The sequence below is a fragment of the Varroa destructor genome, unplaced genomic scaffold (genome assembly GCF_002443255.2).
Source record: "Varroa destructor unplaced genomic scaffold, Vdes_3.0 BEIS01000005.1, whole genome shotgun sequence".
Taxonomy (NCBI): domain Eukaryota; kingdom Metazoa; phylum Arthropoda; class Arachnida; order Mesostigmata; family Varroidae; genus Varroa; species Varroa destructor.
This window is the reverse complement of record NW_019211458.1, coordinates 22,089,417-22,114,529: the sequence shown is the minus strand read 5'-3', so window position 1 is coordinate 22,114,529 and position 25,113 is coordinate 22,089,417. Positions and strand designations below refer to the sequence as shown.

The following is a 25,113-nucleotide window of genomic DNA, read 5'->3' as shown; positions in this document are numbered from 1 at the left end:
AAACTCCAAACACAAATCTGTCGGGTAATGAAAAACACAATGTTCGACTACTCTTTTCCAAAATTAGCTAAATGTAAAACTAATAAAAATCATTAATTAACTGTACAATATTACAAGAAATAAAATATTAGAGTAGCAACAGTAAACACAAAGCTACTGAGGCTACACCGGATATTCATAGCGCACAAATTGAAGACGCTGAGGAGCTTTGAGAAGTAGAATTATCTAGGAATGATTTTGCTTCTAAGACGGTTTGAAGTAACCCTCTAAAAACTAAAAAAAAAAAACAAGTGGAATATGTTCTTTGAACGCGAAATGCTCTGTTTGAACTTGATAAGTTGCTTTCAAGCTACAGAGCCCTCGCTCTATATGCCGCAGTCGCATTGTCACGTCGGTGAATGAGGACTGAGGAGAGATGTGGAAGTTGTTTTTTGCCAGTAGACAACCGGTTTTCGAAATTCGGTGATACGAATAACAACACAACTTTCCAATGATAAATATTTTTTGCCAATTAGAAAATACGGGAATAAAAGCAGGAAATAGGTAGAATCAAACACTACTCAGGTATGAACCTGATAATAACAGATGCGCACCCCTCGTTAACAAATGGTACTAAGTATTGCATTGATTAAAGATATTTAACTAACTTTTCGGTCATATGGCATAGAACGGCAATATTCAAGCATGTAGTAGATACACTTTTGCTTATTGTTTACCTAATCAAGCCAGTATATTCTGGGGTCTACTCAACAATTGTGCGCTTGTGATTTACTATATCTAATCTCGCTATCATAGATCTGTTTGCCACCGTCTAAGGTAGGACAGGTTACGACACCTGCCGCTTTCTTTAGATTAAGGAAACAATCGAGTCAGTAAAGCTCTCTTTTTCAAATCCAAAGAAAATTGATACTGAAGCCATCGCTTAACTCGTTTCAGGCCATAATTGAGACTTAATGGGCTCGTACATCGTTATCTAGTAACCTCACTGGGGGTTGTTGATTGCCACGACTCTTCAGAGGTTCAGGATATCTGGTATCGTTGACCATTTTCTTTTCGGAAAACCTCCTGTAACAATAAAAATTTCTGATATTCATTGCAAGCGTCAGCTCACGCTCAAATTAACAAGATCGCTTTCCCTTTCACCCGATGCTCTTTTCTCGTTTGATTCTTCCCTGGAAGATAGCACGCACTAATGCGTGTCTCATCTAATGCACACCGAACGGGCTTTTTTTGCTGATAATGACCGCACGAAAACTCTCTAGAGTATAATACAGATGGTATCTGTCGTAGTCTCGATTTATAGGAAACCCTTTCCTCCTTCATAGTCAGTGTTTTCTTCATAATTTCATAACGCATCCTTTGAAGACCTTTATATGGCAGCCTAACTTTTCCACGCTCTGTTTTGTTGAAAAGGTTCCGTGATTACAGCAGCGTATTCTTTCACTTTAGCGCCCTGATGTGTAGTCCTTTTTATGTAACAAGCTATTTATATCTATATGAAATAATTCCATGTTACTTGTTCTACATACATATTAATTTTATGATATGTATCTAAAGCCGTCTTTGAAAACAAATATTGACACACGCAGCATAAGGTCTGGCAATGACCTTCGTTCAGCTTTCGACGCATTTGATATCAGCATTACGCCACTTGGCAGTGCAAAAGTCCTGCTTCCAGAGCTACGATGACGTAGCTAAAATCGTCGCATAGAGATAGCACTCAAATCAGCTTCAAACAGAAAGCGAATGAACACGGTTTGATGTTGTGTTAAAGAATTTCACTTGCCACAAGCGAATTGTAGCCTAAAGGAATCCTCATTTATGGCAAAGCCCCTTTTACTAACTCAATTTATCCAGTCGTTGGGACATCAACGTCACCAAAATAACACGGCGACGCACCGGTAGAACGTGTCTTTTTCAAAACACGCTCCATCCTGCACGTTCAGTTGGCTAGCTTAAAATGTCTTGGTAAAACGCTTTGGTCATAGTCAACGGCATCGTCAACGTTTTTTTAAAGCTACATCAAAAAATCGTGAATTTCATACTGCAGAATTATTCTAAGCTGAGGTATTAATGCGATTCGATGCTTTAATTATACTCATATACGCTTAGAAGAACAATAGATAGAGAGACGCTTCGGAGCGTCATGCCCATGGTGAATACTTTGAAGACTGGTTCTCTAAATTAATATATATATATATATATTTTTTTTTTATAATGTATCGACCTGCACATATTAGTGTTAATAAAATCGTAAAACGCATTCGGGCTGCCTTGGCATATTATAATATATAGGAAGACCAACGCTTAGCTTCAACTATCTTCTAATTCCAATTTAAATAAACAGCTTTTTGTTAATTCTAGTATCAAAGGCTTTCTTAGATTTCTTAGTAGTACACACCATTAACAGGTAAAAACCGAGTGAACTTTATGGTAAATCTCTTCCTAGTACGCTGGCTTCTAGCGTCTATGTACTCCTGGAAGATCCGTTTACCATGGTGGATGACAGCCACAAGTAATAGTTCGTACAAAGAAACTTATGCGACGATGATCATTTAGATAAAAATACAAGCATAGAAAATCCGGCGAGTAGTTTTCTTTCTCTTATTCAAACAGCCTTTGAAGCATCCTTTGCCCCGTCCATCCCTCTATCAGTCGTTTTCGTTATCAGGTTTCTGTTCTAGGTTATGCAGTATAGATGATCACAATGGCATGGCGGGTGCTCTTCAGGAGTTCGGGCGCAGCCCTTAGGGCCAAGAAGAGAACCGGGACCTAGCAGAGGAACTATCTAAGGGAACTGAGAGACTAGGAGATCACAAGGCCAGGAAGAAGATCGGCAAACGCTAGAAACGTGAGCTAACCTAGCTTTGCCGCCGCTCTACATTGGAAATGCGGAGCGCTGTCACACGGACATGCAGAAATAGAAAAAACATACATACTGGTTAAAAGCAAGCATACCAATCGACCACCCTAACAATTGGTTAAGCACGCAAATTGACAAATCTAAGGTATTTGCCGGGTCTCTCGCCGGACCAACTTCTTTCTCGCTGACCGCTACGTCTATACGTACGTAAGCCTCTGTCGCCCTTCCGGTTGCCGTATACAGCTATGTTGCATTAAAGCAGTCAACTAGTAACGCTATTACTGGGAGATCCGCGCCCGTGAACCTGCTATCCAAGGGATTCGCTACCTAAGCTCGATGGAGGTACGATGTTGCAACTGGTTTAGCGCGATAAATCAGCAATAACGTCCGACGTTTACATAAGTTTAGGTTTTTGTTAACCCTGTTAGGTGTCTGGTTGGCTTTATCGGTGCATTGTGAATCACTTTTTAAGATTACTTCTCAAGTTCTGCTCTATTCATTTCACGTTCAAGCATACTTGTCTTTGCTTCTGAAAGGGCTGAGATTAGTTGACGGTCGTCGTCGTCTATGGAGCAACGTTTGCTTCCTCCAGCTCTTTGGAAATGTATCAACCAGCAACTGGCAATAGTTGGCTTTTGTTGGAGGGGTTGCCAGCTTGCTGAGCAAGTTGAGTGACCGGAGGCAGCATTGCAGGAGGATTGGCTAGGCCAGCCAAGGGTGATTACGCACAACACCTCTCGGGAGAAAGGACAAACTTCGCTAAAAGAGAATGAAAAGCGGGAGTGCTGTGGGGAATACTTGAATAGCAACAAGGAAACGAGGAACAGAGAAAAAAAAAAGGTAAGGGCCGTCCTACCACCCTGGCGGTATATATTCGACTAACAAAGAAATCCAAACCACGCTGGGTGTCGTCTTGTTACTAACTACAGAGTTAGCCAGTCTAATAGACAAGCGTGTTAACCAGCGTTACACGCCTTCTGATGTTTTCATGTAGGTGACCTGCAGAACAAGGAAAATAGGTGCGAGGCAATGGTGGATAGCAGTACATAGCAATGACGTCAGAACGAAAAGATACGACGAAAGATCGATTCCAGTCAAGGGCAACCACAATAGCGTCGAGCAAAAGGAAAACAACTGTTGACTTTCTTATTTTGGATTCGGTTATACGAGCCTATGCAGAACAATGATTATCGTTTGGCCGATTGACGCGGTTAACCGCCCCACCATGACAGTTTCAAACAGAACTTGCCACCGTTTGCTGTTGGCTACAACGTTATGTAAATATTTGCGTAGCGAAGGAAACCTAGTTCGAGGCTTCGAGCCTGATGCGTCTCGTCAGCGAAACAGTCGGCTTTCTAGCTAGCGATGAGAATCGTTACTAGGTGGTCAGGCAAGCAAGCAAGCAGGTAGGTGGGCAATCCAACTATCATTTCCTTAGTTTTTACAGGTATCCTGTAAATAAGCTAAGAGGAGCTCACAGTGACGAATGACAAAAGAATAGGATGAACAGCCGGGAGGTTAGGTCGAGGAAGTTAGCTGGTTAACTAATGAAAAACGTTTCCAGTGCTTTTGTTGTTATAATGACGTTAATTATTAAGCGATTTACTAGATAGCGGGTGTCTCAATAATGTTCCTCTATAAACTCGAAAACATTGTGTACATTTAGATGCACTGAATCAATAAGTGCGGATGTCCCAGTGTAACATAAATCCACATAGATATGTATAAATAAATAATATTCTAAATAAGTGTATTTTGTATTGCAGTATTGTCCGAGGGAAGCGCGTTAAAAAAACTGCTATAAGCCCGAATTAAACTATCGCTGTTCAACTTGTAGCATAAACCAGACGTCTACATATGTCTGAGCCTCTGTGAACTTTATAACGTTCGTGTGTGAGCAGACTTACGCGAACTGTCATACTGCCTACTTTCTCAATTTTTATACAATACGTTGATGCATATATATATATATACATATATATATATATATATATATATATATATATATATATCAACGAGATAAGGTTACTAAAGTTTTTAAGATATTAAAATTAAAACTAAAACCTTAGTTTTAATATGCTACTACGTATGCTTGCATACTGCTGTCTGTAAATTTGGTTGAAGGGGCTTTCAAATTCAATGATGCAATAGATATCCCTTTAAGGTAAAAACCTTTTCCACTTGAGTTGATACAAAGAAGTAAAAATCCGGAAGTTTTAAATATACCGCTTCGTTTAGGCTATCTAGGAGCAACCTTGAAGGGCAATTTTTCTGCTTACTGCCACTGGGTAGGAATAGATCCGTTAGCACTAAAAACATCCGTGCGCAACACACAGTTTCCTCTATTTTTAGCGTTCGCTTCTACTGAAGTCGTCACGAATGTCCTGCTCCGTATGGACCTACGTCGGTGAATATATTTTTACTTTGCAAAACTCTTTCATAAATATTCTTAGATGTAAACTACATAATATAGCTCGGGATTCTAGGAACTGTACGAACGGCTATTACCGGCACGTGCAACAAAGATGTGTGAAGTCCCAAAGCTTACGTCCGTCATTAACATACGCGATAGCAAATCCTGATGGAGGTTTGCGCCTGGGTTATTATAGAGTTATCAGTATGTCAACCAATAGCAGCTAAGTTACGCCATAGTAGTACAATAGAAATTGACGTTACGCGGCAGGCCCTTAATACTATTTTTTGCCCTAAATAATAGCATATATGTCGGCTATGGCACAATTTAGGGCTATTACACATATTTAGGGGGTCCCTATAATACGCTAGAGCACATTGTTGCTTTTCACTGGGCAGCTAAGATGCCGCGCACATATTCGTATGGCTAAATATAGTAGAAAGACTTACACGCTAACTTACTAAATTCGAACTATAGTTCTCATACACTTCTTGAATCAACTCATACAGTCACTGAAGCTTGAGCATGAGTTGTATGTAATACTGGCCAATGATTAGAAACGAATGTCAATAGCCCTGTCTGATGGTGAATTATACCTGATTAGGATGTTCCTATATATTCATTATCGCAGACACGCCTGTGTTAAACTTGAGAGAAAGCTTTCAGAACTCATATAAAATCCGCAGCAATTAGCAGAATACATGTTTTGATCAGAACGATTCATTCTATTGGCATGGCAATTTCTAACCAACATCCGCAACCAACGAGGCCTTACTGTTTCCATATCATTTACAAAATTGTGTTCTCTCATCGCACAGCTAGAATTAAATAACAAATGCACAATGAACGCAGGGTATCCGAGTGCGTTGATCTATGGCCGATGGCAAATGTAAGTAAAATTAGATCAATAGAAGAGTTTTCAGTTCAGCTGGGTCCTCGACGTTACGCTTTGTATCATCTATGCAACATTTGACATAGTAAGACTTTATATAGTCGGAAAGTGACTTCATTTTTCAAGGATAGATAGGGCTAAAAACCAGTAGATTCACTTCGATTTATAGAGGAAATTTACTCGTACATGACGCCCTTGTAAAGCTTCTAAGTAAGCATATACTTCATTGACGTTTTCTGTGAACGATTGATCACTTTCTCATAGGGTTTCATTTTTGAGTCAGTGGGAAAATAGATCAAACGTTTATATGTTCGAGATACCGTACCCCATCCTGCTTTTAATTTTGCTCGTTTTGAAACCTGCTTGAGTCGTTCAATCTCGTTATAGGATAGGTGGATGTAAAACGGCTATCAGCCGGATCCTTCGGTAACACTTCAGCGAGACAAGACGGCGCCATGCCAGGCAAACTTAGAATTGATCATTTGCATCTCTGTCCTTTTTATTGCTTTGCAAAAAGAGAACGTCATGACGGCGGATAAAGTTCTCAAACTTCGGACGACGGTGATACTTGTAGTTGGCAATAGGAATGAACCAGGCGAAATAATGCAATTCCATGGCATTGCCCGCTTTCTGACCTGCAAAATAGATTAGACACACACTTACACAGCAGAGGTAAAATACATGCAGGACTGGAAATAATTGCTTTTTTTGAGCTCAATGCATATGTGTGAGATTGACCGTTGGCTCGGTTTGCCAAAAAATAATTTCGCTTCTTAGCTTACTTTAGATGCTGCTGACAACAGTGGGTTGAGCTCACTTAGAAAACTAACTTACTTTTCTTCCGATGGCTATTTTCCGCTGTGCGAAAGGTTCTTCGACGAACGAAGACAACATCGACAGGAACAGTTCACTCATAGACGCAAAATTACCATCTATTAGGGTTGGTCCCTAATATTAACTGAGTAACATTAGGGACCAACCCATATATCATACAAATAGACAAAATTCAGTTATATTCCAACTCATAGATTTAGCCAACCTGACCGATCTCAGACAACTCATTCGCCTACAAACCGGATTAGTATGAAGAATGAAACTCAGAGATAGTTTTCTAACCTGAGGCCGAGAAATGTTGTTTATACCAAACGAGGAGAAAACTGTGTATCAAGTTCGTTTCGCGTATAAAGTATGGCATATCTGCGTATCCCAACAAAAAACCCAAAATTCGGTTACAATTCTTTTCAGCAAACGGTGTATGGTCAAAGCATATCTCGTTGCTGACACCATTAGTACTAAACATCGATTTAAACCTAATCATTTTGTCAGGTGTCATCAAGAAAACACGTGATGGTGGTCAAAGTTTTTGCCTATTGAGGTTAGCTTTTTGGAAAGCCCTTCCGGACGTATCGAAAACGATATAATATTTTAAGAACAAATATTTTCCGCAAGAGTTCTTTCTTCATTTAAGATGCACGGTAGACCGATAGAAGTTTACCTAAATACAGTTATAAAAAACAGAGACTCGGAATGACAATATTTAAAGGTAGGCTCAAATATGGGAACCCTGTAGTGACAATTATTATCAGCCATTCATTTCAAGCTTGTCACACTCCCCGTAATATCTAAATGTGCCTCGGCCGTTTGTTGCATTTATTACCTGCGCAAGGATAGTAATTGTATGGACCACGGCAAACAATCTTTCATTTTTTGTCTATGACCGCGTCTGACGACCGTGACTTTGTAGAGAACGGCAAGCAGCGTTTCGCGGAAATTTTAAAAGCAAGAAAAAAAAAACACCATAAATACATTATGAAATATTATAGATTAGTAGACACATGGTGCAGCTGCATGCGTTGGCAACAAGCATTACATACATGTAAAGAAGAAATTGAAATCCTATTTACACTGCTGGCCATGATTGTGCAAATACTTACTTGGTCTGCAGCAGACCGATTTACTTGTGTCTGAATCAGGAGAAGTTTGTGACGAAACAACCTTTTTCACTTAAAGTAAACTTACATCCGTCATATGCACGTCACAACGGTATTTCGCACTTCTATTCTTTCTATGGGAACAAATTATACATAGCGGTTTGCTAGTGCCTTCAAATATGTTAAATATAATACCATAGAAAACATTAAACCAAATCTATCAAGCAGAAGATCAGCGAAGTATATGGCTTCGCTTCTGTGCCAGTGATCGAGTTACGCCATTCTCACAACGCAAGTCCATAGACAAACATGATGTCGGGCTATGGATTCACGATTAAGTCTTTTCCCAACGAAGGATTTTATAGATAATATACCCCCCGATTATACTGACACACCGACTCAGGCCTTACACAAAACCGTCATTGCACTCGGCAAATTGACAAAGGTAGGAAGCTGAAAACGTAAACACTAGCTAGTAAGACAATCGGTGCTCCACTCGTTTTGTTTATCATCCTAAACCCTCTTCAGGGGGGCCTAAGTAGGCAAAGCTGTCGCTATGAGAAGACTGTTTTGAACTAAAGCAAGGTACAAGTAGAATTTGTAAACACGTCTAGTATTATCTAAGAAATAATTGTTATTTGAAATATATAAAATATAGTAAACATTAACATATGGGAAAAGAACAGTCAGCATATTGAAGTACCTATTGGCGTATGGAGTGATTAAGGTGTCTTTGACCAAATAGATCTTATTTCGATCCGTAAATGATTTCCTTGGAAATATTTGATTTCACGTAAGCCGCAGTCGAAGTGAAGTACTAGCACAGAGTAGAACAGCAGTCGATGTATAACATGAAGTTCATATATTTTAAAATAAAAAAAATTAGTGTTTGAAGCTACGGGGGGTACATGTGTGTGAGTAAAAAAGAACAGTCTTCTTTAACACTGGCTTTTTTTCTACGACCGCAATCAAAAAGTATCAGGTTTTAGCTATATTTTATAGATGGTTAATTCTAGTCAGAAGGCATTAATCCTTCGCGCTACACTTTTCGATATAAATTGTTTCCTTGCCGTTACTAATCTCAACAGAGTTTTAGCTCTGATATTTTCAATGGTCATTTTTGTAGTCAATATCCTTTTATTCTCTGCAAGCCAACCCCAGATTTACAAATATATCTTTATTTTTTTCCTTGACCTATTTCCTACCAGCGTGTTAAGCTGATGAAGTTTTAGGTGTCAAGCTTGTTTGGATAGAAAACCCGATCAGAGCTCTATTCCTATATATAGCTATCGTTTTCAACCTTGTTAACTTAATGGCGATCCCCATGACAGGTATATATTATGTGAGCGCATTTCCGCTTTCAAGCCATCGTTGTGCAAAGCAATGTTTTATTTTCCTAGTAGCAACTATGGCCAACGCTACGATGCCACGTCTTACAGAACTATAACCGAAATGCTGAAACTCAGAAAAAACGGGTTTCCCGTGAATTGACTCTGAACCAGGTGGAAACGTGTGTAATGTATTTCGGTTTGCGGAACTTTAATCAACGAAAAATCTGGCTGGACCGTACGATCGCCATAGCCGAAGCATGACTCAATCTCCACTGCCAAGCAAATAGATTAGGCGAAAAGATATCGTCGCCCTGGAAAGAGTTCGATGGCAGCGTCAAGCAGTTAGGGACGCAAGGCAATAGTTGCAACGGGCTTAAACCCATGGATCGTTAGCAGGGTAATAGAAAGCACGCCGTTTGATTACTTGTCGTAGAGGCTGGCTCACCTAAAGGGTCTGTATTTTAATCGACAGTCAGCGTCTCAGGTAATATCCAAGAGACTCACAAGCCGACAGACCTAACGATTGTAAACCTGAGCCAAAAAACAGTACAGATCTAAAGACTGTAAACTTATTCTGACTAGTAGTAAGCTGTGTGACATGGCGAAAACTTCAACAGAACAGGGCCTTTCAACACTTCTGTATCTTGATAATGTTATTGTGAAAGCTGCTTGACAAAGCTATTGCACGCTGGATTATCTGCGACCAGCGAAATCGTATCTTACAATGCGACAATGCGAGTACTACAAGATAGTCCGTAGACGCACCGGTCTATTTGACTATAAAGCTATTTATGTGCTACGAAAAAATCCATTGTGGCATGGTACTTTCTGTATGTTTTATTATATTTTTTCAATAAATTTACCGTTAGCTCGATTAGAGATATCACATATTATTTTACCGTCGCGTAGTTACACATAATAGTTTTTGAATTTCAAGCAGATTATTAATAATAGGTAAGCAGAACTCAGCAAGTAAGACGCGTATACTGCCGATTTACGCTTACATATCTATAGGACCGTAGTGAGTCACACTTCGTTAGCGTTAGGGGCGATTTATCTTTATCAAAATCTACTGTGTCATAGCGTTAAATACGTGTTGTTATTGGCTGTTTCAGTTGTACTGCTTCAGTGTAGGTCCCATTGACTTAGGCATACGAGTTTTGGCATAATAAGTGGCCTACTAGTTGGTGCAATTGATTTATAAGGGCTTTTGCTCACTTTTGAATAGTTTAAATAATGTTTCTTAATTGTCTCTGCTAGTGATTGGCTTCTTTTTCATGCTACCATATCATCAGTTTTAATCCTTCATAGATGTATACTTGACATCCCTAATATTCGCCGGGGGCAAACGCATTATTCATTGAAAATTTAGCGTACTGACATTTACCAATCGAGAATTAAAAATGTTATGTAACTGCAATTTTCTCTGTCGGATATTATATTGTAAAGTTTTCTCATTCGACTTATTTCATCAGGATATCAGATACGATACGATGTGGTCTTATATTCGCTGCGTAACTTTCTGCCTAAAAACTTGAAATTGATACCTTTTATAGTCTTGATGATTAGCGTTACCGAAATCATCGATTAGCCAGCCTTAAGTGGTCGAACATTTTCAGTGATGCACTGTCCTTGCGAGCTGAATGAACACCCTCATTGGGGTTGCATAGGTACATATTCTATCTATACTCCCTGTTTGTTTCTCGTATGTAAACTGACTCGTATGGAGTTTTCGTTCTAACATGCCGTCGGCTGTTCCCCTCCGCAATAGATTGTGTATGCATCGCACCGGTTCTTTATCTTCATGCTCGACTACGCCTCGACTCTGATTCGGGTGAGATTTACGGGCGGAAGACACGTGTTCGTCGTCATCACTATGCGGCTCTGTTTTCCAATTTGCTACCTGAATTCCCGGACTTGTGCGCATTTCTAAGTTCTGCATTGGCACAGTACAACGCCAGCCTCAGCTATGCCTTCAGGTCGGCTGAGATCTTGCCAGTTAGTTCCAGTTACTATCAGCTCGTATTTCTTTTTTTTTGCAGGCTTTTCGTAAGCATTTTACTTGCTCAATACTTAGCGTTTTATGTGATCATTCTTGCAAGAAATAGCTTTTCGGACGTATCCCCAGAATTCGTTAATTTTTTCACCATTTCTTTCTTGTGTTTTTTATGTGCTCAACTTTTTGCTTGGTCAGAAATCTATTCCTAGCACCCGTTCGAAGCTTTCGCGTCACCCGGACGAGCTTTCTGCTAGTCCAGGTGTCTGTGGGCCTGTGAGATAACGTTTCGACTAATGCTTTAAGTAGAGCGCGGTATTCTTTACCAATCCATATGCTTTGTCCCATAACACGGCTTGGGTTCCAAGGCCGGTCATGTATATGCAGTACTTATGTGAAACCTGGTTTGAAGTGAGGTTACTGTATTCGACGTGTTAGCCTATACATGAAGCTGACAAAGGCATAGTCGATCCGGTAATTTCAGAAGACTGGATAATTTTCATTTCAGTTCTCCTTACTATGTTCGACATAAAATTATCAGCCAAACCTAGCAAATAAATAAGTCGGTGTTCAATAACGCATTCATAGTTGACGTTGCTATCGAGCAAGAAAGTGTGTCCTACAAAAATGTTTTAAAAAAAAATCTTAAAAAAAGAAGAAATTTCCATATAGAATAGAATCTCTGTGGGGATATGCGCTTCTTCCATATGCGTAGAACCACTGTCCGTATAGTGTCAAACATAATGTTATATTATTATAGTACTTCTGCCTTCAAATACTATCGGTGAAATTGTCTGCTGTCAAGGGGCCTCCCGAAAGAAGCGATTGACTTGAAAACTTAGATGTGCCTTCCTTTGAATAGGGCCGTAAGTAAATACATGAATAGAGCGACGACAAAGCTCACATGTGTTTACATCTCCAGCGCACTCATGGTGGCACCACGCACCAAAAACCTTAATTTACGAGAATAGTTGCCGAGGGTTATATAAAAAAAAAGAAAGGCGTACTCAGGGAACGTCCACCGCGAGCTATTTAACTGCTTGCGTAATTAGCTCTATGTTCTATGGCACCTTAGACGGCTGCTCAAATAAGCAGAACTGCCGTACTCGTTTGTGTCCACCAATAGAATCAATTGATTCTCCTTCTCTAATAAATAATGACACAACGAGCACTTTACCTAGGGACGTGTTCTAATAAAATACCGCTAGATGCCGCCATTCACTTCTATACATTTTTCGTTTGCTCGTACTTGGAAGCATTTTCGAAGTAATCTTTCTCATGTCAGCAACGCGACAGAAAATCATTCATAGAAGCTGGAAATATTGACCATGCCGTAAGGTCCTTCGTAGCGCACTACTAACGCACCTTAGGGCAAATGGTCACGCTTGAAGTTTATTGCAGTTTACCTATTTAACACGAACTTTTACAAGATACAACAGATCTAGGCTAATCTTTACATTTTGAAACACCTTCAACTGTCTACCACGAAAGAAACTGATTAAAGCTTGAGAATATAGTGACCTTCTGGACGTACGCCTTATATAAACGGTGTTTGCTAAACATATACCGTAAGCACGCTTCATGGGTTAATTTAAGTTCCAAATCTCATAAACGTGGTTAAAATTAACGCTCGATTTTTCAACTACTAATATATCTAAGACGAGTATATTGCTGAAATCAGTTATCGTTTACGGAAACTCTAGGCTGCTTATTCAGCTTTGCTTTTAATCTAACTTTAGACGAAATGAAGAACTTTTACTAAGCAGCGTTGAGTAGAACTTTTGGCTTGGCAAACGGAATAAGGGGAGATCTTAGATCACGAAGAACTTTAAGTTTTACGATTTTCATCACGACATCCTAGGAACACGTGCCATTAACTTTATCCGAATTAATGTTTAGGATTAAACGATCAACGTACGATTAAAAGAACTGACTTCTATAAGCCTATTTCATGAAAAGGCGATTTTCCTGGTGTGAAAACCTCCTGGTTGGTCCTTTCCTGGTTGGCGACGAAGCACGCACCATCGATCTGTCACAAAATATACTTTGTAATAATACCCCAGTCAGCCTAGTACTAGTCCGGCACACGCAACTGGTCACAATAAGCGAAACATAACATTATCAATTTTTTGCGAAACAATTGGTTCTTGGATAATCGATCGTCCATAAAAATATCGGTACTAACCCGATAACGATTGAGCCGTTTCAAAAGTAAGTTTTTTGAAGAGATGACTCGAGTCATATAGAATTGAGTACTGCGCTAAAAATGTCACGTGTTTTACGTCTAAGCGTGAATCTATCAAATGAACTTCTAACTATATTAAGTATGAAACAGATACCGATGGGGTAAAGGTTGAACTATTGCGATCATGATCTTGACACTTTGAGCTATCTATCTAGTGGCGCTTCAGCTATAAGTTGCACGTTACTAACGAAGGAAGAACGTTCAGAGATTAACAAATCAGTGCTTATCGTTGTTGCAGTGATCTGTTCAACTAGTTCTACAGTAGATTAGACCCATCGTTTTTTCGCAAATACACTGATTGAATCCGGTTGCATCGCTTTGGCTATATATGTATCTAATGCTCTCATTTCTTACAACGTTTTTACTTGAATCAGCAAAGCAAAATTCCTACCGAACGCTATAGGAGAAATAAGGGAAAATAACTCTTAAGACGAAAAACGGAACTTTCAACATGGAACACCGCTGCCTAGAAAACTGGCGTTACATTAGTTAGAAATTGTTATTAAATTACGTATCATTAGACGACACAAAACGACGCTACGAGTAGAACTCGTTAAAATATGAAGATACACCTAGCTAATTCTAAAAAGGTGCCCCGACCTTGCCGGTGCGACACCAACTACTGAACAATATGATGTACATTCAACATTGCCTTCCAATACGCTACCAGAAAATGGCCAGCAAACTAGAATAGAATACAACTAGCTACGTAGTTGTCCTGCGCGAGCTGAGTACGATATTGACGCTAGCAGCCGCGCCTTTCTTGACCAGGGATGATAGCGAATCAATTTGGAATAAAGGACACGAAAAACCTACGACCGTGCCTCTACCTAATATTGCACTAGGCTTGCTAGTTGCTAGACGGCGTGTTCACGTTATACTGTACACGGAGCAGAATGTAGCGTCGTAAAATTACTATGTTTATGGGGTAGCAGCTAGGTAAAACGACGTATTAGACTTTCGGCTGACTACAGTTAACTAGCTCGTTCTACGTTGTACTGGAAGGCAATTTTCCGCTAAATACCCGTTCACCTAAAATAAGATTTGGAAAGAGGGGTATCAAAGTGGGCAGGCTAATAACTGACCACCCCAGCGTTTCGGTCTGTGCTATTACACAATGACTGCGAAAAAAAGAGCGGTAAATTTCGACTCATAATAACTCATGCTCTCATAATTTGCATGCGTTTTTTTTTGCCTTTACGCAACCTACGTAGGCCGCTTGTGATCTATCGATGACGGTAAGTAAGTTCGTGCACGATACAGGCAGATTCGAACGAATACCTTGTTCTAAAAGGGCCTCGTAACGTGTGAACCTATTCCGAATGACGTGAATGATAGGTGATTTCGGTTGTTGTTTGTAGTGTAATTACTCCTACATGTATGAATGATTAAAGTCTATGCTTTCAATTGTATGTCTCAAAGGGGACCCAACGCTATCGTCCTTCCCAATAAGATAGAATTAACAAGGCATTATTATGAAGAGGAGTGTACATATAGTATTCTATTTTGTTTGGAAGTGGAGTGCGACTACTGGAAAAGTGCACGGACTTTGTATTGTCACAAAATAAGGATTTCATATCTGGTACTCAAATGTGTACACCTTTGGGCTGTCACATGTGCATTGATTTACCAAATACGCCTAAGGGTTCGCGTTACAAAATATAACCGTGTAGGCAGCAAGTCACGTCAATCCGCTTCCAACATGTTAAACATCAACAGCCAATCTCATCCCGAAGTTAGATATATTGGAACAACATATCGTATCAGTCTTCCTAGATGGCCACATTTTCTTCCATACAAATTCGGATAGCTATAAATCATTACAGCTTCATATAATTATAGAATATAGAAACAAGTTTAATTGTCAACGATCATTTGAATGAGGTTTAACGGGAGTGATGATACGTTCTGTACTGTATGTTTCATATATAGTCCACCGAAACGTATTGTCATTGCCGTGTAATATCCAGAGTTTAACTGTTTGTTACCTTGCTTACCACGAAAAGACAAATCCATTGCTCTGGTAGCTTGATCACATATCCATATGACTCGATTATATACACGTACCCGCAACAGTCATCTAAGCCCAAACAACGATGGCCCCACATTAGCGATGACTGTCAAAAGCTGCGCAGATATAACACAAAGGAAATGTATCGTTATTGATAGCCAAGGGACTTGATACGTTGTGAAATACATTTATTAGTAATAGCATCATTATTTGACTGAATAATCGTTCTCTAGATAAAAGCGTGATTGGCGCATTAAGTTCGGAGAGCACTTAAGGTAGATCGCCCTTGTGGATGGCTAGAAATCAACTTACAATGGTCGTATTCACCAGCATATTAAATATCTCCCTGAAATTACACAATGGGCTAGGCCACCAGCAGTTCTCTGAAGGCGTCAAACATCTTGCATTGGTCCTTCATGTAAATCTGTTCTGGATCCTATCGAATGCTTAAGCCGCATAAAGTAAGAAAGATAAAAGCGTTATATCTTTGAGTTGTAGATGCATATGAAAGCTCTGAGACTTATAAAAGGCGTCGGGTCAAAACAACGAGTAACAAACGAGCGCCTTTCTCTGTTCTTTATTCATATCCTACCTAACCACTACCTCGATTAAAGAAGGCAGCACCAAAGTGTCAACAAAATCCCCGGAGTGGGTTTATAAAGCAATCTACGTTGCCACCAATACGGCGTCAAACACCTAACCAAGCCTTCCACCAGTCTGCAATGGTTACGCCGCTTCTGCCAAACGGCGATATCAAGTCGTGTTTTGATCTGTCTCGTATTACAGGTCCTAAGTGGCCTTATAGGGCATACAGCAAAAAGCCCATCACACTATAGCAGTCATATTTCTCAGGCGGGATGTGAAAAGGCTCGAAAAAAAAAAAAACCAGAACACTTGAAATGAGGGCCACTGCGCCAAGGAACTACTTACAGAAAAGGTTACTGGATCATTTGGGAAACTTGCTCATCGTGAAAATTTCTCGTTTGTTGCTTGCGCTTTCATGAATCAACAGGCGGGAGCAGAAGCTGTGTTTATTTCGAATATCGCAGAGTATGTCGCGAGTACTTCGCAGTCTCAGCTGGTGCCCCAGGGCCTCAACAAAGGGCAAAAGCAAGCATACCAGCTAGCAGCGCTAGATACAGACTTCAAACGGGATTCAACGCTCATCTCACTTCAAGTAACAGACATCGAAGAACCGAAAGAAAGAGACAGATTATTTTGAACGAATCCTGCTAACGAATCACACAACGCAATTACATGATACAATAATTATAAAACAACGAGTTGATTTAACTAATTTCTAAATTTGTAAAAAATTCGCATGTCGCTTGAAGAAGATGTCAACGGAAGAGACGGCAACATCAGACCGCTTAGCAAAGAACCATATTAAATTAACATTAAGCAGACATTTTACATGAGCAGTGGTTATCTTTCCCTACCAGCAAACATAAAAGAGACCACAACTCGCTTATAACTTGCGTACTGCCGGAAAATAGATCTAGAAAACCGTACGCTCAAGCTAAGTACTGATAGGCGTTATGGAGTCGCGCACTACTTGCCTTAACTGATGGAGAATGTTGGTCTATTCAGGATCTGCTACATCATTTATTATTATAGATTTAATCGACAAGGAAAACGATTGGTATCGTACTTCGGTAAAAGCGTCTAACCCAGCTAACAAGTAGGAAGAGACTAATCGAAGCATTTTGACGTTTTAGTTTTAGGCTGCAAAAAGAAAATCAGATTAGAAGACATGATAGCCCCAGATAGATCACCAGAGATCTGTACCTGGCGATTCAGTGGGTTTATTGCTAGACGTTTGGTCTGTGAACATGCTGCTGCAGTGATAACAGGCACGTGCGTTCGTGTGCGCTAATGATCTTTGCATGGCGTCGAAGAATATGGACTCATTTTTAGATAGGCTTAGGACCTATGTCGACCTGCTGTCAAAAAGACCTACATCATAATAGAAAAAACTCAAGAAGCTCTGTTTATCGTTCGAACATGAAATAAAATACGTTCGATTATTATTACGGTCTGCTCCTATATTCGGAGGGCACATCTAAAGTCTATAAGTCAACTTCGTTCTCTTTCAAGGAAATTATTAGAAAACTAAAATAAATTGTCATTATTATTATTAGAAAGGGGCTACCATAGATGGAGTAATAAGGTTTTTAGTAAACAAGATACTCAATTAAATGGTCTAACAAGTTGCAGATCACTCAAAACGTCCTTAAGTGCAACTTCATGAAGGCAATGCCAAGAATGCTCAGGTAAGTTAGTAGTCCTGATGCTAAACAAATTCATAATTTGAAAATTCAAGTTTGGAACTTGACTGATGTGGCGATAAGACCATCACTGCGCTGTAGGGCTACGATTTTATTTAGAGTTCTGAGCCTATAAAACTTAGGTATCAGCTCGAGATGAAAAGCTTCGAAACTTACATTACCTACATGATATTTGCCGTTGTTGTACTTATCTTGCCCTGGACTATACTCGCCAGCCAAAAAGTGAATTGACTTTTGTCCTAGGGAGCCTTTTTATACTCTCGTAACTCTCTAATGTAACTATATTAAACAATAATGCCCAGGGTATCAGGTAAGAAAAGATAAGCGTCTTGTACATGACTAAAGCAATTCGATTTCTAGACGTTTCCAATAGTGTGGTTACAGTCTAGCGAAAACGAGCTGGTCTTATTCGTTGTTGGCGATCGTGCCGGCCGATGAATAATGAGATACCATGTGCCTTAATTCAAGACCAAATATGCCATACTAGAAATGAAGTCTTTCCCAAAGACACGCTTTGAAAAGCTTAGCCTTTCGAGTACTATTAGATATAGCGGCCCAGTGGCCAGGACCACGCCGATTTGTACAATAACCCACATTCGATTGTTACAATTTCTAAATAATCTTCGCAAATGGTCAATTAACTCAAGTAAACGATATCGACTTTGAGCTTTTGGCGCTTGAGATCGCCTTTTTCCGAGGTCGTAAAGATGGCGAGAAGCTAATGTAGATACCGAGCAGAGCTCTTGTAAATATAATCTACCTTTCAAAAAAAACTGAGTGATGATGACCAAGTAGCTAGTAACAAATCGCTTCGATGGCCAGAAGTCGCAAGCTAAAGCAGCGCGATCCTAATCCTCCAACGCACCAAATGCCATTACTCTATGTTCAAAGTCGACAAGATATTTGCCAAAAAGTCACTCTTGTACCTTAACTATTCACTGTCACCTTAACTAATCATATTAGCCCGTGAAAAAAGACAAACATTCAACCGAGAGGCCATTGTTTACCACAGCACCACCTTAATCCAAACAAACCGAGTTCATATATTTAGTCATTACTACGGGAAATTAAAGGCGTTGACAATGTCATCGACCTGGTCATTATTGATGCCGCCATCGGCTTTGCTAAGGCGAAAAAAAAAAGACAACATTAGCAGAAACATTAATAGCAATAGCTTCGCAAAGGCTAAGGAAACAGGCAAGCAGGCCCCAAGAGACTTTGATAGCAACTAGGCATCTACCTCACTGTTGCAGCTGCAGTTACCATTGAGAAGTGATTTGAAATTATGGACTTCGTCTTGCTAGCCTTTGCATTAAATCAATTGAATTTAATACGTAATAGCTACAGAGTCTGCGTGTAGAGCGTTAGATTATAATATAGGTTTTTAAGAAGATTTAAACAAGACAATGTTCTTTACTGACTCGAACTCGATACTCCTTCCGATCGTAGTTTTACTGTCTAAACCTTGACGTGACTATATATGATCACCTACCTGATGCACGACGAGACGAAGTAGAGGGTCACCGTAAAGGTTAAGCCAGTGTGGAAATTTTGGTGAAAAGATCTGCTTCTCAGTACATGACGAATAAAGGTTCGTCCCGAAGGCGTGTTCCAATTATTCTTCGGTGTTTTTCCGGGTGAACGGTAGCGTTGCGTGGACCACGGCTCACTGCACATATGTCTTCATCTAGATTCATTAACTATATGACCTATTTTTTTCTAATCAACTGTACTGAGTTAGCGTCTGGCGAAAGACGCGCATCGTTAAATCGTCTCATACATGAAAAGCTTTGGAACAGCAACATTTTCTCATGCAATATAGTATTATGCCTGATTCTTCTCAAGAAAGGGAACATTTAATGGTATGGATAGTAGTGGCCGTGCATGATTCCTCTTATATAACAGTATTCTGAGTTGCCTCTAAGCCATTAACTTAGAAAATAATCAGCATATCTTGGATAAAAGCTTACGAGATACTTAGACCTGAAAAACAGCAATTTCGTTAACTTAATCAATCCACACTTACCAGCTCTATCCTGTTTAACTAAGCAGATTGTTACTGTCAGCATAAAGCATCGTTACAAGTTCGGCATCCAGGTTGGTATCAAAGTACTTTCTAGTAGTGCTTAGCACACCTGCAGCTTTCTTAGTTTCGGCGTGGATGTGAAATTATAGATTCTAACCTGTTGTAACCTAAACGTTTGCCTAAAATGTTCAAAGTCGACCACGGAAGCAATGTTTGCTGTTGACCTGAATCTATGGGACTGCATCGCATCTAGTGGTAAACTAGTACTCATACGCCAAGTAACGACAAAACCGTCAAAAACGGTCGTGGAATACACAATGCGCGAAGTGATATTCGATGGATCTTTTTATGTATCAACCCAATATGCAATAGATCTCCGAGTCGCAGCCATAATGGCACATTACGCCCCAAATCAGCTAAGCTCAGCATGTCACGATATAGTCATATTATTTCCAACGAACTAGTAAGGAGGACAACTCAATTAGGCTGTGGGCGTGTCATGATGGCAGAAGCATAAATATACTTACTTTTCATAATTTGCCTTGTGCCTTGATGAATCGACACAGGATCTGCATGATTTCACCCATAGAGTGAAAAGTACGAAGAGGAGATTGAGTGTCCTGATGCTTCTTTGGTGCAGTGATTAAGCGGTCACTATCCGCATTGGGCAACGCGGTAGTCCTAAAGAATATAGGCTTTACCAGCACTTGGTTCGGCGGCAATGACTGCCAGCTGATCCAAAAATACTGACTCTTTGGCAGTTGCAGAAAGAAAGCCCCCCCCCCTGCCGGAAATCGATTAGTGCATCCGTGAGCGCCGCAGCGCTTGATACCCATTCAGCACTATAAAGGCAGATATTATGATGACATCTCTCGCAGAGTTGTGCTTTTTCATACCAACCGAAGCGAATTCTCGTATTTTTTTTCTCTGAATCAGATCAGGTCCGACCTAGCAGCGTATCGATAAACCCATGGACGTCCAAGGTCTCATTAGCTAATCAAGGGAGGTTCAATATTTTCATTAACAATGAATAGCCCCTATTTTGTTTTTTATTAAATAAAGCATTTTTCTTCATACTTTTCGCCCGAAACTAAATGCAAATTTGGTTTCTCATAAATTGGGTTGCATAATAGATTTCATTACTTTTAAGTACTTCTCTTTATTACGTATTTTATTTTACTGGATTTAAAGGTATCTAATATCATTCAGATGTTAACCTTATAAAAGTAATTGCTAATATTTGCTAACTTGGCACAAGGTTAAAATCAGCTCACAAGCATTCAGCAAACCTTAAGAGAACTATGAACTTCCTATAGGACCTGTGCATTTTCAAATAGCGACCACAGTTCAACCAGCGCAACGCCTTTGCGTATGCGACCTAAATTGTTTCATACTACAGAGACTTTTCTTTTTTTCGGCCTTATTCGCGTTCGACCTTGGCATTCTTCGACCTTGTGGTTAAGCCGTCGCCAATAGAACGCGCTTGGTTTCCCTTTCGACAGAATCAACCAGCCGGGCCGACCACTGGATCAGATCTGTTTGACTGACCACAATAACCTTAAATGCTTTTCATCATCTGCCGAGTTCTCCAGCTGATGTGATGGTATGTCCCATAGGGCTGCATATGCATTAGCATGAGTTGTTTTAACAGCTTAGAGTGAAAAGCTGACTATAGACGATGAACTTGTGAGCAGTGGATCTCTGCCACAGCCAATTGGCCAGGCTGATTCGGAGCTGGCCGGGTGGCTTAAAGGGATCATGCATTTGTATCCTGTAACCTTTCCTATTGCAGTTTGTCGTGACAAAGATACAGTCTATCAGAGTTGGCGAACGCACAGGCTTGAAGGGATCAGGGGTGTGGCTTCGTTTGCTTTAGCTCCAGATCATTGCTTTAACTTCTACGGCTTGAGGAGCAAGCTGCAACTAACATAAACGATATATTACTGTATAGAAATGCTCTGTGTCGATCATTTACTGAGGGGTCTTGCTGACTCATATCCCAGCCGCGATAAGCGAGTCCACCGGAAAGCAAAGCCGCAGGATTTTCAGTTAGACAGGGATACGATCTTATAACCTCGACACAGCCTTTGATTCCTGCACCAAACGCACCTCAACGAAGACATGACCCGATTCGGTTTTCTGCCTAATAGGAAACGAATAACTAATAATTATAAAATCATATTAAATGTTTCAACTGTGGCACTCCAACTCATTTTCGTGCTAGCAGATAAGTGGATTAGTCGTAAGTAATCTGTGCTTCTGTTTTGGACAACAAACCTTCCGTCTACTCCATTCCTACGCCTTTAGGTTTTGCTAATTTAGAAACCTTCTAAATGCCGTAGAAGCGTAGGCTGAGCAAATCGTCGTATTTATCAGCTAGGATCAGCTGGTTCCAACTCCTAAAGAGAAGCTTGGATTCGTTTGCTGGAAGTCGCAGAATAGCAACAATTTTACAATTATGTTTACGAAACGTTATCCGATGTTTCCGTTAGAATACTTCCTTTTGGTGCTAGTAGATGAACAAATTTGCCTAATGCACTCTATTTTGAAGGCGAGCCTTTGCATTGCTAATTAAGTACCTTGAATCGTACTTTACTAGGTGCTAAAAGCATTAAAGCTCATAACAGGATAGATTGAAATAAAAGCAACATTGTGATTCGTTGCGTTTATTAGCTTAGGCGGCTTAAAGAGAAGCCCTATTTATTTTGCTCGTATTCACGAACATCGTCGAGGCAAGGGGGTTAATTTGGCCCAAACCCTGTTTGCGTACGCATGCCTCAGTATTGGATAACAAAATGATTGAGATTTTGGGGGCTAACGGGCACACTGCAGCTAGGCACAGTTTCGGACGTCAACCTTAAAGCAATCAGATTGGACAAAAATATCGTTCTTTCAACTGTCATGTCTTTCAATTCGTGGTATTCAGCGTCATTCAGCGCTGCTATCAGGTAGCCGACTTAACGAGCTTGCATAAGAACCGTCAACGAAATTATCTGGAGCTGTAGATAGAAAACTGCTTAGATAAGTCGTTCGTCTAACTGAAAGCGATATCTCTTTCACTTAACACGGATGTGTCGTTACGTGGCGCTCAACAGATATTATCGAAAATAGAAGAAGACAAAATGAGCTTCTTGTCCCCGCGTACGGCGACTTACCCGTGTAGCCTGTCTATATCTTACATAATATATTAAGCTGTTACAAGCTAATTCGGCGAACTTTGAAACTGATTGGTCTAGAACGATGGTCTTTTGTTACTTGTAGCAGAAATACTCTTCTTTATTTTGTGCATATTTATGTTAACGTTCTAACAGCTTCTAGACAGCATGCACCATTGGTGTTCTCATATGTTGTTTCTATATCTCTGGCTTTTCGAGGAAAATGGGCAGTCGGATATGCTTGCCCACCGGTTGCCCTTTTCAGAGCGTGAAACATATCCTAACCAGATGGGCTAAGATCAAAAGTAAGCCGGTTGACTACTAACGTTGGGTATATCTTTGTGCAATGCAGGAAGTAACTGAGGCATGGCGATGAGGGTTGGCGTTTTCATCCGCGTGCTTTCGATAGCTGCGCCAACGGCCCATAAGTCTCTTGAGGTACCTGAGTTAGCAAGCTGCGTCAATTACTTTGGACGAGTACCCTATGACAGCGGATGTCTCTGATGTCCATTGCAAGCACTATTATCATTATGTTACGTCCAAACTTAGTCGACAAATTCAGTTTTTCTTTAGGGCGACGTCGTTCCCTCGCCTGGTCCCTTCCCGGTTGGCGGTAGATATTAAAGCGTGCCTTACCTTGATAGCGTGTTGATGATGAATGTTATGAGGATTGCCTGCGAAAAGCACTACACGCATTTCCAGCTGACCTGCAGCCAATTTAAGGAAAGGCCAGGTTTACTTAATTCCCGCATTTCTAGCAGTTGAATTATTATTCTGTACTACGTTACATGTCAAACGCCAGTTTCAGTCAACAGAACCTTTAAACCCGAAGTAGCGCTTCCGCAAACAGGCTCCTGAGTTGCGAAAATGCGTGTTTGACCTTCTCATCGCTGCCCCTCAGCAAGCTGATTCCCGTTCTCGAAACGTTCGCATCATTCACTTCTGCACTTTCACTTAGCGCTTCCTTGTATGATGTGTTTATTGTTTATCTTCCGCAATGCTATAGCCTTCATAAATAAAACTTGACCATTTAGCGTTGGTTTCCGAGGCGAAAGGATGTTTTTCGTTCTGAATTTCTTTTTCTGAACTAAGCTGGAGTAAACTCAACGAGTGTTTACTCATAAGATTCTAGAAGATCGGTATTCACCAGCCAGATTTCTGCTAATGACGTGTGCCTCAAAGGTTATTCAACTTCAGAGTCTGCCAGATTTGCTTATAGTAGCCTAACAATATGTCCGCCTTATTTTACTGGAGTTTTAATAGGAGGGAAAGGTTTACTTAAAAAAATATATTGCCCTTTCGAAATCAATAAAAACCGAACGCCTAATATTTCTATCATGCATCGCCGTGCAGTGTGCAGCATTTTCTGTACCTACTATACTTACGCGCAGCTGATGCTGTTGTCCTGCAACATGATTAATCGCAGGCTGATAACGCATACATGACGAAAACTCATTACGTCATTAAGCAAAGATTTAATTATTTATCAAATTTCTAATACCAGTTCAATGTATTCGGTCTTCTAGCTTAGGGTTCCTATCGTCTAAACTTGCAGACAACTGGCCCTTTTCGCTCCGCAAGCTTTACTATGTAGGGCCATACAACGCATAGGACCCGTTGCATGTCCTTGGAATGGTGTACCGATGAAGTGGACCTCCCTCCATTCTGAAAGGTATAACAGTAGTATAAGATGTAAAACTAAAAAAAAAAAATATATATATATATATATATATATATATATTATATATATATATATTTGTTTACTGCCTCTTGTCTATAGTACGGTAGCCACTGTCCAGTTTTGAATTTTCGCGCGATGAGAGTTTGCGCCCATTTTACCCTCCCACACGTGTGTCTAATTTTGGTCGTTCTTGTTGTGCAGTCAACAGTTATTGGAAAGTCTCATTTCCCCTATGTCAATTGGAGTTCACTTTTTAAGGCTAGGGATTATTTCAGGAGTAC

General features: G+C 40.2%; 1 long non-coding RNA gene across 1 annotated transcript; it reads left to right on the top strand.

Annotated features, from left to right (window-relative positions):
* The first annotated feature begins 3,190 nt into the window (after positions 1–3,190).
* LOC147755428 (uncharacterized) lies at positions 3,191–10,309 on the top strand. The gene is made up of 3 exons (XR_015328806.1): positions 3,191–3,205; positions 3,400–4,269; positions 4,630–10,309. It is a non-coding gene; the product is annotated as an uncharacterized LOC147755428 (long non-coding RNA).
* Positions 10,310–25,113: the final 14,804 nt, after the last annotated feature.